This window comes from Melopsittacus undulatus, chromosome 8 (assembly GCF_012275295.1).
Source record: "Melopsittacus undulatus isolate bMelUnd1 chromosome 8, bMelUnd1.mat.Z, whole genome shotgun sequence".
NCBI lineage: Eukaryota > Metazoa > Chordata > Aves > Psittaciformes > Psittaculidae > Melopsittacus > Melopsittacus undulatus.
The window spans coordinates 36236676-36249859 of NC_047534.1; the positions used below are offsets into that span (position 1 = coordinate 36236676).

Genomic DNA, 13184 nt, shown 5'->3' on the forward strand with positions numbered 1-13184 from the left:
CAGTGGGTTTTCCAGTAAAATGGGACTGTATTAGAGCATTCTGCTGGGACAGTTTATTACATTCATCTTCTAATTAAAGAAGTCTTCATCTACAAATGCCTTTCATATACTCTGGACAACCTTCCCACAAATAACAGTCTTACTATTTTGTCTTTGCTGAGCTTTAGAGAGACAATACCATTTATTTAATGTAGAGTAAAATACACATTGATGATGAACAGATTAGCAAGTCTTAGTTAATTACTGTTTTCAGTACAGTTCACAATTAATGATATTATCGTGCAATAGCTAGCATACGTCTGCTCCCAACTGGCTATTTAAATATTAGTATATTTAGAACTATTTAGTTCCACAACTACACTCCTACTGAAATCCACAGCTGGTTATGAAATCAGCTATCAGATGTGCTAGAGACAACCACTGCAATAAAATGATCATGTTAAACAACTGCTGAAAAGTAACAATAAGCATTTTTCAGTAATACTACTATGCTGAGCTTTACCGGTTAGCTTGACTCCAGAAATTACCACAACCAAACAAACCAATACCACATAAAAGCTGCTACTCAAGATTGCTGCTTAGAAAAATGTAGCAATAATTTTGGTATTTATTTGTCACCCTCTTCAGTGTTTAAATACTACAAGATCTTCTATGGAAATGTGGCTGTATGTATAAAAGCCTCTAATGAACATCTACACAGAGTTGTTCCTCCCTTTCACAATATTCATCTGCATTTTAAATAAACTACTGATCCCTTTCACAAGCATTTGAAGATGCTGGAACTGTTCTTTCGAGGAATAACACCAAGATGCTGACGTTATAACACTATTTGCTGAAAACCCCAGACTCTTCACCACATGCAGAGTTTAAGTCATACTCCAGAAATTCCTGAGGTCTACACTCAGGGTGTGTATGACCTTGTGAGAGAGTCAAGGTTCATTTCTTGATGCAGCTTCCTCCAGTAACTGTTACGCAACCTAAAGCATCTATTCTATTACTTTTATTAGACTCACAAAGCTTATTCACTATGTCACTGCCCTCTGTCTCACTATTAATACCGGTGCCACACACCAGCAAAGTATGCCTCACTGGCAAGAAACTAGTGATTTAAGGAACATTAATGTTCCTTGACCACTCTGTGGACAAGTGTGCAGTGTGTTTACTGGCTGGAGCAATTGGTCCAGGGATGTCCACACTTTCAAGTCAAGGCAGACAGACAGAATTTCCAGAATACAATTCTCTCAGTTGTTCAGAAGATGTTTCTTGCTTTGGTATCACGTCATCCTTGTATGGGCGTCTCAGAGTCCAATTTGTTCTCCAATGTTATTTCAGAGCACTCCTCTACTCTGGCAAAATGATGCATCTCCTTATTCATGTCTTGTCCATAGAGATAAACAAATCTTTTTTTTAAATCTTCATTCTGCATTATTAAAACGGGCAGACTATGTTGCTTTAGGGTGTTACAGTATAACATTATATTGCCAGCAAAACAAACTAATATTTGCAATTTTTAGTAGGTTACTGAAAAGCAAATCCTTTTAAATCCTCTCAGGTAAATAAACAAAGTTTGTTAAATAAACCCATCCATCTATAACGTAGAGATTTTAATTTCTCTGTTGAATTATTACACAATAGTCCATGTAACTCAGATACAGGAATTTTTTCTTTACTTTGTCCTCCTTAAAAAGCTGTTTTTTTTAAAGACACTTAAAAATATCCAATTTCAGCTTTTCTATTCTATTTTCCAAAGTAGATTCAGAATGTTTCTCAGTTCCCTTAGCATTAAGCTTCTGCCTTTGCAATTAACACACATCAAATAGATCTCAGGATGTCACCAAAACATGTAATGCTACTATGATGCATGTTTAAATTTAGGCATGCAAGTAATCCGCTTAAAGTCAGCATCTGCAAAGTCAAACACATAGCCAGCGACAGGGTTTACTATTGTTTCTGTGTTCAGGTTCTCAACTGCTTTCACTGCCATTTCTCTTAACATGTTGGATCATCTGCATCCCATTATAAAAAGAATAAAAATACTAAGATGCCCCTCAGTGTGCTGTACAGATATTCTCAAGAGTACCACAGAAAGGCTCAGCATAGGCTGGTTGTTCATGGTATGCCTTCTCTTCCCAAAACACTAAAAATACTGCAATAAAGAGAACTTGAATTATAGTTGAATTATACTGAACTGCAGTTAAAAGAAGCAATCCTGTTGTTTAGCATAATACCAGATACAAGAAATCACTTAGGATGGAAACTTGAATTTGGTACTCCAGCAAAACCCTACCAACTTTTATCTAAGAGTTTTAGTGCAAGTAAGTATTGAGTGACTCTTCAAACACTTCTGAATTACTAATCAGGCCTGCAAGCAATTGCAAAACTGGGATCTGAGAATCTGGCCCTTTATTAAAATAAAATAAAGATGAAATATTAGTTTAATGCTGCCTTTGTTGAATTTCTGAATTGACTGAAATAATTTGAGCATTTCAAAAGTGTGGGTTTTAATTATCCCATGTATGACCGACATTTGTAATCCCTGTCATTCCTGTAATGAATTTTAGATATAGAATATAAAAGTATTTTTTGCTTAAATATCTTACAAAAAGAATCATTATACTTCATGCTCCAAAGCACACTATAATGACTGGTAAGATTATGAAGTACTCTAATTATTGCATTACTTCTACACAAAACACAAAATCTTTTAAAATACAATCTAGGAGCAGCATATTTGATTATTTTTCGGTTTTCTAATGCCAGAGCAGAATAATGCATTTAATGGATTCATAATCTGATACAGGAAAACACCTCTTATGCAATAACTCCGCTGAATGCAACACTCCACAATATTAAAAATGATGGGTAGACTAACCATGATTTAAAAAAATTCCCGCTTAACAAAACTCTAAAGAAATTACAGAATGATTTTAGAGAGTTTCCAGTTTAAAAAGTTTCCAACCTCAGAATTACTTGGAAATAGTGGTGAGGTTCTCTTTGTCTAGTTGCGTATCTACTGAACAGTTCAGTCAGGATGTTTGAAAGGGAGATATCTATAGAAATCTGTTTAATTGTTGAAAGTCCTGGCCAAAGTTTAAGGTATAATTCGTATATATATTTTACTGAGGGTGATCTTGCACTCTCATCCCTGCCTGTGGCAGGGGCATTGGAATGAGATGATCTTTAAGACCCCTTCCAACCCAAAACCATTCTCTGGTTCTACACAGTTTGACTTAAAGACCAGCTGACTTTGAATTCAAATATAATTAAACTCATTTACCTAAATGAAACCCCCACTATAAACACACAAACCATTCACTATATCAGCTAGGCAAACTCAGAAAGAATGTTTTGAAAAGGGAATGTATCTAAATTCAGGTTTTTTAATTTTTTGTTTAAAGATGACAGTAACTGAGCTAAACCAACATATTTCAGATTTGACAGCTGAGGGGGAGAGGCTGATTAACACACTAAGTAGTAATTCAATACCTGCATTCTTATGACCTTAGTCTGGCTGCAGTTCAATTAGTCTGTAACACCTGAATAATCATTACAAATGGAAAAAACTTAAATGCTTTTTGTTTTTTTTTAATGTATACTTATTTGTTTTCTAATTATTTCCTCTTTGTTCAGGACAAATAATCTTTGCAATTCATCTCTGAGCAAGCCTATGCATAATCTTATTGCAAGAAACATCACAGGTCTGCTGAACACAGTGATCAATGTCTTCACCCATAGCTACACCATAGCATCTCACACGGTTTTGACAACATTTCCTATATTCTTTTACTATAAATACTAAAAAAAATAGTAAATGGTCTAATAAAAACATCTGCAACAAAGAAAAACACTACTATTTTATATTACAAGATACTGTAGTATACATTTAGAGCATTTCTCAACTCTGTAAATAAGTCAGGAATATTATTATTAATAAATACCAGGAACAAAGCCCCCAAATCAATGCAGTAATTTAAAAAGAACTAAAACTGATTTTAGAAGGCTGCAAAGCACTTTGAAAGCATTAAAACTAAAACTCAACCAAATTTCTTACTATGAGCTTTATTTCTCCACATCCCATCCTGAAGGGCAGACAATGCTACATTTATTAGCAGGTTAGCAGAATTTCTCTGATATCACAGGTTCCACTCGCTCGCATTAAATCCCCCAGAGCTCCTCTACATAACCTACTCTAGGAATAAACTCCCCCCCCCCAAACACCAACCAACAGAAACACCCAAACAACATCCCCCCCCCAAAAAAAAACCCAATACCCCAAAAGTAAAACCTTGCTGTTTTTTTCCTACCTGTACATTCAGTTTTATTCACAATGCTTTAAGAGAAAGACATAATAGTACAGTTATGCGGAACTATCCCACGTCAATCTCAGCTGTTGGACTGAAAAGCTACCAAAAAAAGTTACACTAACTTTGACGATTACACATTAATTTTAAATCTATCACACAACAACAACAAAGTTATCAACTTTATGCCTTATAGAAAAAAAGTACGAATTTTTATTTTTTTTTAAGAAAAACAAAGTTACTAAAAATATATTTTTTACCGTACCTTCTTTAATTTTTTTTTCCAGAAAGCTGATCTTAACAGGTTACAAAGAAAATTATTTCTTCAGCCATGCGCCTTTGTATTTTATTTTTATTTAAAACAAAAAGCCACATAAATGATAAAAACCCTGGTTTTGGCCATTTGGCTCCCTCCCGCAAACTGACACTTTATAAAAACCTTCCGTACTTTTTTCCCCCTCCCTCTCTCCCTCTTTACTACCTCCAAGATGGTAGGAAAGTTGTTGTTTTGGAGGGCAGAGGAGCCGCTCTCTGATGTTATGTCCTCGCAGTGCCTGTAGTGGTGCTGTAGGAGGCTGCTGGCTCTCTTCTTGAGCAGCCCCAGCAGCCCTGCCTTCTTTGCTGGAGAATATATTCAGGGATTCCCCTTAATAATCACCTACCCTCTGAGCACTTTGTAGTTTTAAAATAATAAAGAGCCCCCAAAGCTTCCTCCCCACAAAAAGCAGGATCTTCTCAGAGCCAGGGGGGCAGCAGCTCCACAGCACAGAGCCCGAGCCCATTCCCAGTCCCTCTGCTGGGGAGGAAACTCTGATCTGTCAGCCCAACAGAGGGAAAGGGGGGAGAGGAGAGAGAGGAGAAAAAAAAAGCAGCTGGAAAGGTAAGCCAGGCCCGGCCTGCATCCCCGGGCTCGCGTAGCGCGGCAGGCGGTGCGAAGGGTGCAGGGCGGGCGGGGAGGCGGTGTACGTGAGGCCGGGGATCGGCCGGGGCGGTGTAGGCCGCAGCGGGAGGTGAGTGGAGCCGGGGGGGCCTTCGAGGGTTTCGGGCGCCGAGAGGATCGCCGAAGGGGGGTGAGATGGTCGCCGGAGCCCAGCGGGAGGGTCGGGGTGCGGCGCGGCGGCTCCTATGCCCGGGAGGTGAAGGGCGGTGGGGGAGAACGGAGGCGGGGGGGGCGCTAGGCCTCAGCGCGGCGCGGCCCGGCAGCTCCGCTCCCCGCCCTGCCGGGCCCCCTGCGCCGGGCCCCGGGCCCAAAGCGGGCCGAGCCCTGCCGCCGCCGGAGCTTAGACACTTGGGGGAGGCGGCGGGGACGCTTCGGCCGGGGCCACTTCCCCCCCCACCCCTCCGGCGCGGGGCTGCGGGGCGAGGGGCGCCGCGGGACGGGACGGGGGGCTGGGGGCGGCATTAATTTGCCGAAACGACTTTTAATGAGCGGCGATGGCCGGAGGGCGGTGGGGGGGGGTGCACCCCTTCCCCCAGCCCGGCCCGGGGCCGCCGCGGCGGAGGCGGTGCCGGTCCCGCGGGGCGTGCGGGGCCGCGCCGGCCGCGGCCTGGAAAGTTTCGCGGCGTTTTTAGGGTGCTTCCCCCGCCGCCGCTGCCGCCGTGCGCCCCGCGGCCGTGGGGACGGAGCCGGCGGGGAGGGGGCGCCGCTGCCGCGGTTCCCCTGCACGCCCGTCCCGTTCTCTCCCACCCCCCCTCCCCCCACCCCCCGCTTCCTCCCACCCCCCGCTTCCTCCCCTTCGGTGAACCCCCTCTCCGGGCCAGTGTCGGGCTGACTGGCCTCACAACTTTTTGGGGAGCGGGTGGGGAGGGGGTATTGGGGGTGTGGAGAGGCCGTCAGAGTGCCCCCCCCCGCCCTGTAAGCTGCCGGCACATGGGGGTCCCAGGCCAGCCCCGTTAGCTGGGGAGTGAGGGACAGGAGTGAGGGGCTGCCTCTTGCCTCGCCTTTGCGACCCGCCACGTGCGGGGCAGGGAGCCCCCTCAGCGCGGCCGGGGTCCCTCAGCCACCCACACTGCCCGGGGACCGGTTGGCATCAGTATGACTGGGGCAGCAGCCCCCCGGCCCCGCAGCCACTGGAACGGATCATCTCAGCGGCCCCTACACGGCAAAGGCTGTGTCTGGATTTGGGCCCCTGGGCCCCTGTCATGTCCCCGCTGGAGGACCCTAGCTGTGCGCACGGGCCCGGGTCCCGATGGGGTCGGGGGTCCTTGTGAGGTGGTGCTGCCCCCGGGGACTGAAAATGAAAGGATCGTGTTTTTTTCTGTTGTTTTCAGGGAAAAGAACGTCTGGTAGTTGTGAAGTGAGTCCACTGGAAAGCCCACCAACACGCTTCACCCCGCACAGGTGAAATAGCTCCAGTTTATAGTGTCGGAGGTGTCTGGTTTTGGTCGAATGACCCCTTTGGCTTTTGTCTAATGCTCCTGTGTCTTTTGGCTCGAAATGCTAATGGCTCTGTACAGGTAGCCTCTAGTGAGTTTAGGAAATTAAAGTCATGCTTACCTTAAAGCCTTGTATTATACCATCTGATTAAGATACTTATATCTGTAGTTGTTTCTAACTTTGTTACCTAACAACATACGGTAAAGGTTTATTTTAAGGCTGTTCTCAATTCTTGAGGGTTGGTAGACTTAGAATTGGCACATTTAGGGCAACGCATCGGTCCTCTGTAGTTGAGTGCCTTCTCCTATGGACACCTCTGTGCTGGCAGTGTTTCACATTAGGGCTGTCCATACCCACCAGGTGCCACTGCAGGTGGCTGAAGCAGAGCGCCCGTATTCTGTGTTGTCACTTAACAGCCTGGTAGCTTTTCCACAGCTCTCCTCAGCCTTTTATATGATTTATGTGTAATACATACATGTATCAGACAAGGTTTATTAATCATAAATTAGCTACAGAAAGCAACCCAAAATTTACCTAGTGGGAGTTACTTTGATGTCTCAATGTTGTTACAATGAGTGAATTGATCTGTACGTAGGGCCTGGTCCTACAGAGTTGTGTGTACCGTGTTCTCACAGTATGGTAAATCCTCGGGAGGTACAGATTTATTGTAATATCATATTGAAACTTTGATAGCTCATTACTGCTAAAAGGCTGCTCTGTGAGGAGCTCTGCTCCTTTATTGAGTATTGAATGATATTCCTGTATTGTGTGAAAATGAACTTGTTTGTCTTTGCAATGTTTTGTCTAAAAATAAGACTGAGGCATTTTGTTTAACCTCATATGCAATTGCAGATTGTCTGTTATTTGAATAAATAAAAGACTTGGACTTACAGCCTTTTTTTTGTTCAAGTACAGATGTAAAGTATGGTGTGGTATGTTTAGTCTCTACTTTCTCTCAGGATCATGGTTTTGATACTTTGAGATAACGTTTTAAAGTACATTTCTGAAATGTTGCAATGGCCTAATGTTCCATTTGTTGCTGTATCTGATTGAAGGCCACCTTTCTGCAGCCCCTCTCACCCTGGGGCTCTCAACGTGGGCCTGTTTACAGCCACACTGAAATACATGCGTTTCTGTGCAAGCACGAGAATCTGCCTGTGAGGATGTGATTGCAGGACTGGGGCCTGAGACCTTCCGCTCACATAGAGAAATCCTTGTTGGAAAGACTTCAAAGATAAGGAGCCTGTCTAGAACATTAGGTCGGGAATAGCCATGTATAGGAAATTATTTTATTGAAGTCTATAGGAATGTGCTCTTAGTGACAGTTTTGAGTCTTCCTACTTAACATCTTTTCTCTTTATATATCCTTTGAATTTTCCAGAATTCCTAGAGTTGCTTTTTGGTTGTTACTTTTTAGGCTTTAGGCTGTCGGTGTCACATTTTCTATATGGTACTGTTCATCACATGAGTGAATCAGCTGAAATTAAAATTCCTGCTTAAGTTCTGTGTAGGAAAACAGAGAAGAATCTGTTCAGTTTTGGAGCAAAAAGAATTATTTTTCCCTCCTTAGTTATGTTTTCTGATGTTCATTGAAACTTGTTACAAGTCTGTAAGTTTTCTAGCCATTACTATTATTAGGAATAATACTTACATTTTATTCTCTATTGCAGTACAATCTATGTTATCAGTATTGCCTAAAATACACGTCTGCTTTTCTGTTAATACATCTGACATCCTTGTGCAATATAAACTGCCTTTTTGCACAGTTGAGGTAATAAGCTCTCAAAAAAGGCAGAATGAGGACAACGTTGCTCCTTCTGACTTCCTAGGTAGATTTTAACAAGTGAAAAGTAGTCCAAAACATGATTCCAGGTGGTAACTAAAAATGTCTAGTAAGATCGTAACATATTATACTGCCTTGGTATGTTGGGCACTTGCATGTGTGTGGAGTACCCTGACTTGTATGTGGCTTTTCAGAGGTCTTCTTGAGTAACGAGTGTACTCTAGTTAATAAAAGTGTTTCCTACAGGAACTCTTGTAGTTGACTTAGGTTGCTTCCCAGTGTTTTCTGTCTCAATTTGGATGCTTTTGCTAACAAAAAGACTCGTGTTTTCAGAGTTACAGTAGGCTTGGTTTGGTAGCTTAGTGTAATAGAGAATTGAGCTGTTAAATGACCAGAACTAAGCCAAAGTTATGGTTAGATCATACAACAGGGACAAAAGTTATAACTTCATTGTGTTGGTGCCAACCACAATTCAATGTGGTGCAGCTTCTCTTGATAGAACAGAGCACTTCACAGAGTCTCTTAGTAAGAAATAGGAAAAAGGAATGTGTTTTCTCTGTAATAATATAATTTTTACTCATACTGAGTGAAAGATTTTACTGTAAAGTAGCTTTAAATGCTTGTCTTTTTGCAATGATTTTTATGGTCTCTGTTCATCTCTGAAGAGTAGATGTAATTCCATGTTGCCCAAGCATCTTCAAATCTCTGTATTTAGTGTTAGTTTCAGCAAAAGGGTCAGGCAGTGACAACACAAGGCATTGTTCTTTCTTGGTCAAATTGAGGAATCAACAAAACTACTTCTTATGCTGTTTGTATTTGTGGAAAAACTGACGTTTTTGGAGACTTCTGGCCCCAAGCTGCTGGTTTAGGAAACATATGTAGATGATTATACCTTGTCTGTGATATTTCATGAAGACACCAAGAAATTTAACATGAAATTTGTGCTAGTATTAGCAAATGCTAAATGACACAGTTAAGACTTCTTTAATCATGGCTTTTGTTTGGATGCAATGTATGAACCTCAGAGTTCAGTCCTCTTAATTATACATCTTTTAACCATATATAATGGTTAAAATATAATTGCCTTGCAATTTACAATGCATTTGGGGATTCCATTGCCTAAAAGGGTCTTACGTACATTGAATGTCAAGTTCTGAGCGTACGTTTAAGAATGTATCCAACCCACATGATTTAAAATATTCTAATACGCTTAGCACAGTGTTTCCTCAAAATTACAGATTGAGTTTTGGAGCTGTAATACTTTGGGCTTTCTAATAGTGACTAAGTCATTAACTTCTCTGTAGACTACAGATGATGTCAGGTACCAGATTTCTCTATGACATAACGCTGATACTCAAGATGGTTTAGCAAAGATTGCCCCCCAAAGTTTACTGTTGTGCCATTTTCCAGCCTCTCTGAAGGTCTGTTTAACTGTTTTGGGAGAGGCTGTGTGGAGTGCAGAGCTACAGCTTTGTTGTTTTGGAGCTGATGTGTGCTGCAAGGGAAATGATATACCTGCTTGCCAGTACTAGAAGCAGTTGGGAGCTGGCTTCTTCCTGTGCATGATAGCAGGTACAGACGGTTGCGCAGGTGTGTACCTGTGTGTATTTAAGTCTTTTATTTCTCTCTTTACAGTCACTTTGCAAACCACCTTCTGGTGTCTTACTGACCACCAGTGGCTGCACTCAGCAAGACAAGTAGCTCTGCTCTAAGTGATGATGTCGCAGAGTGTGGCTTTGCTCTGTGTTCTGTCCGTCCTTGCTGTGAAGTCTTGTTGGGATGCTAAGTTTCTTGGTCTTCACATGTACAGATAGGGCTTTTGCCGGAGGGATAGGATTTTCTTCCAGTCAACTGCTCAGGAATAAAAAATGAGAGAAGGGGAGAAACGAGTGTGTTATAAAATTACAAATGTTAGTGATAAACCCATAAGAGCATAAGAAATACACTACACTGCTGGGTCCAATCAGGGGCTGATCCAACCTAGTAGTCTATCTTGGGTAGTAGGAGTAGATGATGCTATTTAGGAAGAGCATGAAGACCCAGCCACTTTAAGTGTTTCCTTTTCCACCATCCATATTTGTTAAATTAGACAGGCTAGCAGGTACATCACATGTCCTCACTGTCTGTGATTTTTGCTGTTGTTTTTTCAAACCTGATGATACTTCTATAGCCTCTTGTGACAGCAAGGTCTAGCAGTTCACTACCCATGAGTGGTAAAAATTAAGTGATACTTTAATGTTTGGAGTCAATCTCTTACTGGCTTCATGAAGTACCCATAGTTCTAATATTGTGTGATATGGTATACAATTGTTCTGTATTGACCTTATCCCCTACCAGGATTTTTTAAACCTCACTCATGTCTGACATGATTTGGCAATGGTACACATACGTTTTTCTGTTCTTTTCTGTTCTTTGCCCTGTTGCTTCTGACCAGCTCAAAATCTTTTATTCAGAATCAGTTAAGGAAAATTAAGGTTCCTCAAGAAGCAGCCTCTGGTTTCTCTTTCAGGGGTTGTGGCTAAAGCTAGTTTGAGCCTATGCAGGCATAAGCTATGTTTCTATGCAGGCGTAAGTTACGTTTCTGTCGAACCTTTCTACATCTTCAATGTAGAGTGTAAATGCAAAACCCAAAAGCTTCCGGAAAGTTTTGTTCCCTGATATTTTTGCAGTGAAGTACAGCTGCTTAAGCATTTGATTTTTTCCAGGGGAAGTCCATGTTTCCGTCATCTCTTACTGAATCCTGTGGAACAAAAATAGGTTCTCCCCCACCCACTGTTTAGCTAAGTGTAGTTTCAGTTCTCTTCAGTTAAGTGACATGTGTCTATTCCATGCTTGTGCTACTTTTTGATGTAGCAACAAAAAGCTCTGTTAAGAACTCCTGTATATTTTGTTCAAAATAAAATATAACATCAGATTAAATCATAATCAGTAGATTCAAAAATCTTTGTTATTTATATATATATATAAATATATATATGGTATGCTATAGAATTTAAAAAAGCTATTTTTTTAGATTATGTACAACCTCATACTGATCCTGCCAGTGTATACATACGGCATCATTGTCTTTTGGCTGCTAGGTGTATTTGTTTGTTGCACTAATTGATTCCTATCAGGATTTTTAACATGATTATATTTGCATGAGCATCTCTTAGTATATATGTAGATCCAAAACTTGATGTTCATGCTCATTGATTTCCCTGAGGAGTATTGTCAGTATTTTGCTTAAATGTTTCATACAGCATTGTACTTGCGCCCTGTGTCTTTCAGACAAACAAGAAATAAAATACTGTGCCTGCCTTGACACAGTCAAGTTAAATGCAAAAATAAGACTTAATTATGAGTTAAATCCAAAAGTAAGACTTGGGGCACAAGAATAAATCCAGGATTATAGTGGCTGGGAACTGTGGAGCAGTTTCTTTACAGAAGTTTAATGGAGGCACATCAGGTATATATTTCTTGCTGGTTGCTTTGGAATGTTCTGAGGTACTCTTTTTCTTTGGTCTACTGCTTGATAACCTTCAGAAAAGAAACGTTGCTGGGTTGTGCAGAAAAGGAGAAGGTCATTGATCTGCAAAGCATGGTAGTAGCTTGAAAGAAGGTGGTAAATAAAACAGAAATAGCAGCACGTGAGTCACTTCAGCTGAAAGATGCATTCATTCTGTCAAATTTTTCATCCTGTCCAGCATGCTACCAAATAAAAGCTTCAGTTGTGTGTATGGGATGCAATTAGTTAAGACTAAGACAACCTTTTTGCTGCCATAGTAATGGAGGGGGCTGTATCTCAAACATATAGGACCCAAACCCAGATCACATCTCCTGTACTGTGCATGTTACCATGGGATTTATGTTTTTGTTTCATGTTGTTGCTGAAGTGTGTGTCAGTATCTGCCTTAAAGGTGTCTGAAAGGATTATTTGCTTCCTAGCAAGCCAGAGAAGAGAGGGTTCCCTCTTTCCATTCTGTATGTATGGAGAGCACAGCCAATGGTGAACTTTATTGTTCTTAATACTGATGTGTTGTGAAGGGTCATACTCCAATGATTGATTTCAAATATATATAGTAGGTGCTCCTTACTTTCATGTACTCATAATGTTTGCAGGCAATTGAGAATGGAAGTTGGGAAAGGTGATTGGAACTGGATTAGATATATGTGCTTGTGTTGTGGCTATCCAGTATAAACAAAATGGGAAGCCTCTACCCCTGGGGGTGTGTGCTGGCATGTGTGTGTGGAAAGGGAATCTTGTATGAAGAGGAAATGTAAAATGATCCTTATTATTGTCAAATGATTAATCAGGTCACTTGCACTAGTTAGTTTTGTAGCATGTCTCCATTCTGTCTGCTGTGCATGCTGCACGTGTACATGTACAACTGTTTCAGTAATTTTAAGTGTGTTTTTAAATTTTTAGTAGTCTTGTGTCCTTCTGCTCCTAGATAATATGCTAATGTAAGGCCTGGTTTATACAGTTTACTGTTAGAGGTGTGATAGGGTGTTTTGTTTTGCCCTGGTGACCTAAAGTTGCTTTTGTAGGTCCTGCAGTGCCATAGTGCTTATCGTTTTCTCACAGTACATTTGCACAGTGGAAAGTGAAGCCTTATACCTTCACAAGAGGAAACTGCATCTTTCCTGAAAAATCTGTGTAGGTTCCCTCCTTGCACTCATGTTCTTGCCAGTTCAGGCCTTGGGAATAAGTAAGTTGATTGAGATGGTAATCTGACAAATC

The 13184-nt window shown here is 41.4% G+C and overlaps 1 protein-coding gene across 1 annotated transcript in view; it reads left to right on the forward strand.

Annotated features, from left to right (window-relative positions):
• Nucleotides 1–4671: 4671 nt before the first annotated feature.
• Nucleotides 4672–13184, forward strand: part of INO80D (INO80 complex subunit D) — a 33061-nt gene continuing 24548 nt past the window's right edge. Inside the window, exons 1-2 of the mRNA XM_013127902.3 lie at nt 4672–5181; nt 6573–6642. The gene's annotated coding sequence lies outside the window, so the exon portion shown is untranslated. The remainder of the gene's footprint in view (nt 5182–6572; nt 6643–13184) is intronic.